This window comes from Pungitius pungitius, chromosome 3 (assembly GCF_949316345.1).
Source record: "Pungitius pungitius chromosome 3, fPunPun2.1, whole genome shotgun sequence".
Classification (NCBI taxonomy): Eukaryota; Metazoa; Chordata; class Actinopteri; order Perciformes; family Gasterosteidae; genus Pungitius; species Pungitius pungitius.
The window spans coordinates 11,669,384-11,675,383 of NC_084902.1; positions in this window are offsets into that span (position 1 = coordinate 11,669,384).

Below are 6,000 nucleotides of genomic sequence, written 5' to 3' on the forward strand. Positions count from 1 at the left end.
GCAGCTTGAATCACAGGGGAACACTTCAGGGTATGGGGCGGGTCAACCCAGGGAAGTCAGTTCACTCACGGCCCGGGCAACGTGTAATCTGCAGAGGTCAGCGGGTGGCCGTATGCTTTGACGTTGATTACAGCGAATATGGACAAAGTTGTCCTGGCGGAGGCCTAGTTTTTCCAGCTTGAGGTTTCATTTAGTGGTTTTGAGTGCATTGCAGCGCACTTACAGCACAAAGCACAAACAGAACACGCCATATAGCCCAAAGAGCTAGTGGGAGTAAAGTAGGATCAAAGTAGCCAGAGAGCCGTAAGAGGCAAACAAATGGTGGAAAATCATCTGGTCTCCTTTCGCTGGCTGCAGTCAGTGGACGCGTCTAGGCTAGCTGGTGTTTGTCACGTACTGCCCCGTGATGCACTAAGAAGGACTTGACTTCACTACTCCACTAGAAAATGAATAGGGGCACTTGGTTTCCCACCATGTTCAATGGGTTGTCATCTTGCACAGAAAGAAACAGGTGCTGGTGTTTTTAAGAGACTGATGAACCCACAAATTCAACAAACACTTGGCTTGACTCTCATTCACAGTAGTTGTCCAATGATATTGTTAAGCAATAAGGTACGAGAGGCTGTGCCTCATTGTCGGGCGTTCGGGGGTGTTGTTAGGCCCCACGCACAGATAAAGTACTGCCTCAAGTAGCCTATGGCCTATTTTTAATACAGTTACCAGCAAAATTATAAATAGTAAGAAAATAGCTGCCTTTCAGCACAAGCTTGCATTGCCCAAAATCATTTGTGTTGTTTCTGGTGTTTTTTTGGAGGTCGCCACCGAGCTGAAACCTGAAATGTCAACTAACGGTGGCGCAAAATCTAACTTGTTACGTTGAGTGTGCAGTGATCAATGTGAACAGGAACTGTACGTTATCGCTCAATAATGTACACCCTGTGACCCACTCTCAACCAATCAGAACGCTGGATTTCATCTACCCGTACTATCATCTCCTATGAGGCACACTCCATTTGTCTTTGGGCTCCACACTCATTTCTGTAACATGTGTTTTCTTCTTAGGTCTCAGTAGAAGAATACTGCAACTTGTAAATACACAATGTCTTTCCTCCACCTGGAGGACACTTAGAGTAGATATGTGGCCTGTGAGCCTATGCATGATTCCATTAGTACTGCTGTCCAACAGGGAAGCAGCCTGTTCAGGCTTCTCTGTGCACTAGATCCACCGTTAAAAAAAGCTCCTCAACCCAGGAAACCATGGGTAATTGTATTGGTTTCACTCTTCTTTTTTTGTGGGGCATGCTTTTGTTGGGGAAGTTACATTTTGCAAGTTATGTAAATGTAAGTTGGAGGACCTCTGTTGAGGCTCCATGCTGGTCATTTTATATTGGAAGGGTGAATTGTGTTGAATTCACAGGCAGACAGTGACAACTCCCCCTCGGCTCTACATTGACAGTTCTTTATCCATAAATCCCTCAGTCGGGCAATAGAGCTTCGGGTTAAACAGCTGCCGTTGCTCATTCCACACAGGAGTCAAGTGTGTACACAGGAAGAGAGGTGGGGGGGGAGGCAAGCCTTGAGCACCTGGTCTGCAACTTCAATAGATAACACTTATTATGCTTAGTGTTTTGGCCCAAAGCCCCTTATTTGTGTCTTTCCTGCCACTGTCATTTTAACCAGACTTGTGATAGAGCCGGTTTGCTGCGATTCACCATTAATTTCCCTGGGGGTTGATCATTCAATATGCAATAGCTACTGTTATGCGGCACCAACTGTGGATCGAGACAACTGAGGCTGCTCTTCCTAAATATCCTCAGAGCTCAAAAACAAAAAGGCATTCATGGATCCTACTGAAACACAACCTGGTTTCTCTTTTAGATGTAGCAAGGTATGGTATTATGTATTTGTTCTACATTAACATACATGAAGAAAAAACAGTTCTTTCGGAACCATACACTTTTACACATTTACTGGGCTTTCTCAATTACAAAGGCTTAGCGATGTGACATCTTAAGGATGAACTAAATGTAATTTCAGAACGCTCTTCATGCCATAGGACAGAGAAGTAGGCGTAATATCGTACACTTATGAAGAAGTTCCAAGGAAGACTCGGTTGTTGGTGCTCCAACTATTCTTTAACAGATTCAGTTACTTTGTCATTGGGTCCTACACAGAGGGAATACCAGCGAAATACTGCGGCTCTGTAAAGAAAGGTGTGAAAAGCAGTAAAGACAGCCTGTTTGTGCTTTTACACTAGGATACATTCACTGGTGAAGGATGTTAGTGTAGGCATAAAGGGGAAGATCAATTGGTGTTTAATCCTCTTTTGATTGAACTGCATTGGGATTCTTTTGAGCAATTACCTCTGCCAATGCCGGTTGAGACCGTGTGAAATCACTTTACGCACCATGACAGAGTTGTAACCGTTGTATATGTCCAGGATTAAAAAATATAGAAAGCTGTTTGTGATTGGATTTGATTTATTTCTTGAGGGGAGGAAAGGCGACGCAGCACAATGAATCCATCCTCCACGTTTACGTCCACTACCAGAAGGTTTTCTGTTGTTGTCGTGCAAATAAGTTCTATTTGGTCACAGGTGGATGATAACGAACAAAACCCAATTGCTCACACGGCCAGAAAATGTTATTCTGTTTAGTGGAAATTGCAGGAAAATCAGATGTTTGACACTTTCACAAGACTGTGTGACTAGACGGGGCAGCAAAAGGCTTTATCTGAAATCGCACAACATTTACCAATAGATTTGAGTCCACATATCCTCAGTGGGAAATTGTTCCAAAGTGCGATCAATACTCTCACAATGAAGTGATGTGTCTCATTGTATGGGTGCATACCCAGTTCACTGCTAACTTTAACCAGAGTGTCTGCTCTAGAGGAAGTAGTTAATGCGTGAATGGGATAGTATCTCACCACCAAACAACCATTACCATGGGGGGGATATCGCTGGCACAAAATGTGTTTAGTTTAAGTAACAAGAGAGAAAGCTTGTAGGCTGAAATGGGAAAATATGAGGTGGAAGCAGAAGATACAGGTTGGCAAATATGCCTGTCGAGGAGCGTACATAGTGTATGTGTGTGAGTGACAGAGTGAGAGAAGAATAAAAAGACATTATAACAGTTCAGCCCAACCTAAAAAAAAACTCAAAACCATCTGGACATTTTGAAATTAAATCATGTTATCTCACCAATTACGGATCAAACACTGTGTGGTGGTGCATCATTATAGTTCAAAATACTTTATTCAACATTTTAACTTTATTAATAACATTCAATCACGCTAATTGGACAGCCGCTAGTTTTGAAAGAAAATAAATGTATTCAAATTTCCACAAACCAACCCAAAAGATAAGAAGAATGAATACAATAATACATCCAATGAGACTCTCCAAATGGGACTTTTGAGAAATTAATTTATATAAAATGTCTGAATCAAGCAACTTTTTGTTGTTTGTGCACAGACTACAAACTCACCCTCTCACCATTTTTAAATTTTAAAGTCAACAAATACCTTTGAAAATTGTTGAACTAACTCAAAAACGGGTTTGCGTTAGTGAGCGATTAGGACCAGTTGGTGGAAAGCAGCCACGATTGGAGTTGGAGGAAAGGCAGGGAAGGTATAAATGATCTTTGTTTGATACAGACTGCTCATCATTCTCTACCCCTGGAGTTTGACAGAACAAGAAACTAGGATCATTTATGACCACAATCCGATAGTCATTGCCATATTTACTATCTACTTTAAAATAATTAGTTTTACCCGGTTATATATTTTCTATTTAAGGGATACACTTAAAAAGAATAATACCACTATTATATCTGTCCTTGAAATATGTAACTGTAAAAGTAAGTACAGAGAAGAGACAGTTAGCTTACCTTTGCATAAAGAAAACAGCTATCCTATCTCTCCAGCACTTCTAAAGCTGTAGTTTGCTCTAGCAAATTTGACATGGTGGCCAAACGGTGTAATTATACGGTTTGGGTCCAACGCGTGATTGGGCCCAGTTAGACATTTTCCTGTGGAATTATTTTTAAAAGTAAAAATGTCTTTGTTGAGGCATAAAAACGAAATTGGGATAATCAAAAGTATTTGATTATCCCAATTTAATTAGTTTTTCATTAAAGTTGTAAAATGCATTAACAATAAGAATCCAGAGTTATTGTCCTTCCTCGGTTCATGAGTGAACCCCATACTGAGGGCGGGTCCGAGGGCCTTGAGTCGGGTATAAAAGGAAACAACTTAGATGCGGAAGATCCGCAAAATAGTGCAGTAATTCTTTCTAAAAAGCAGATCTTTTCCTTTTTCAACTTCATACACTGCTGAGAAAATGTCACAGGAAGAAACGGGGCTCCAACACTGTATGGCGATCTCTTCATACATCTACGGTAGATCATTTGGACACAGCGAGGTTAGCTCCTTCCCCCTGCCTCCAGTCTTTATGCTAAGCTAAATAAATCCAGGATGCAGCTTCATATTTACACATGAGAGTGGTGGTTCTCATCAAGAAAGTAAATCGGTGTATTTTGTAATTCTTCTTGCGAGATATTGTTTAAAGCACAACAGAGCCCTCCATTCAGCACCCTGCTCGCCTGATGATCAAACAGAAAACATGCTCGTAATCATGGTTCACATGTGCTGGTTCAAATGTGTGGACAAACCTCTTCCCCTCAACATTAGAAATTCTCTCCTTCCCTGCAATGAATATATCATTTGATGTCTTGTGTTTACCGGTGACATTCCCAGCTGAAATTAGTTTCAGCTTTGCTGCTGTAGAATCCCAGAAATGGTGCCGAGCAGCTGAACCCGTTTCAACTTAAAGCTAGAGACAGGTGCTGTGACAGCTCGTTCTTCTATATAAATATGAGATGGAAAGATGGGAATTTAAAATGAGGGCACTGGTGGGAGAAAAAAAATTAAAGAAATAAAGAAGGTGAGCATAGAAATATTCAGCAATGGTTAACATTAGTAGTACACATGATTTACAATTTCTTGACAGAAAATACTTTCTGGTTTGAGATGAGGCCAAGTATACACATTTGTTAAAATTTGTAAGAAAACTATGTTTACTTCACCTGTCATAAAAATGAGTCAAGGCAGTAGGAAGTGATTGCGGCCAATTAAACACCATGTGAACCTTCTAGCAAGGTAGGATAATACGAAATTAATTATTCATGTGCCTCCTCGGGAGTCCTGCTTTGTAGGAAGTAAATGACATCCAGGAAAGCTGAAACAAATGCCATCGGGTGGTTAGAAATATCTGCTAACCTTTAATGTGGTAAATATGGCCTTAAATCAAGATACTATATTAGTCTTGGGCAAGATAATGAGATTGTCAACACGGTAATACTGTTCACTTGCCTGTCACGTTCTTTCTCTTTTTTCTCCACCACATGGTTGTAGTCAGAGATGGGCAAAAACACACTTTACATGTATTTGATACAAAATACCCCTCAAAGTAATGTATTCAAATAAAATACTGGTGCCAGAAAATGTAACAAAATACAATACATGTGTTTTTGTCGTTTTCTCACATTTAGTATAGCGGAGCATTCGAGTTTGGGCTTTTAAAAGACAACAACTTGATTATATATCAAGTGCTGGATTGATCACTATGTATTATATTAAGGGTACCAACCAAACAATCGCACCTGGTTAAGAGATTTACTTAAAAGTACAGAGAAGACGGGAGAGATTACCCCTATACCCCAGGCGACCCCTATAATCTAACTCCCAGATCTCGGGAGGGTTATCACATGTGCTTCCTCTGAGATATGCACGACACCATGCACAGGATTTACCATGGTGACGGGCTGTGACGGGCTGGAGGGTGTAGGGGCCGGTTTGGGAAGACAAAGGGAGTTCAGTCAGCAGTACAACAATAGTTTCATTAAATCGGAAGTTTGGAATAGCGCAATTGCCATGGCCCCAAGTTACTGTAAATTTAATATATTATATATATTATATTTCGGGCAATCTAATATTTGT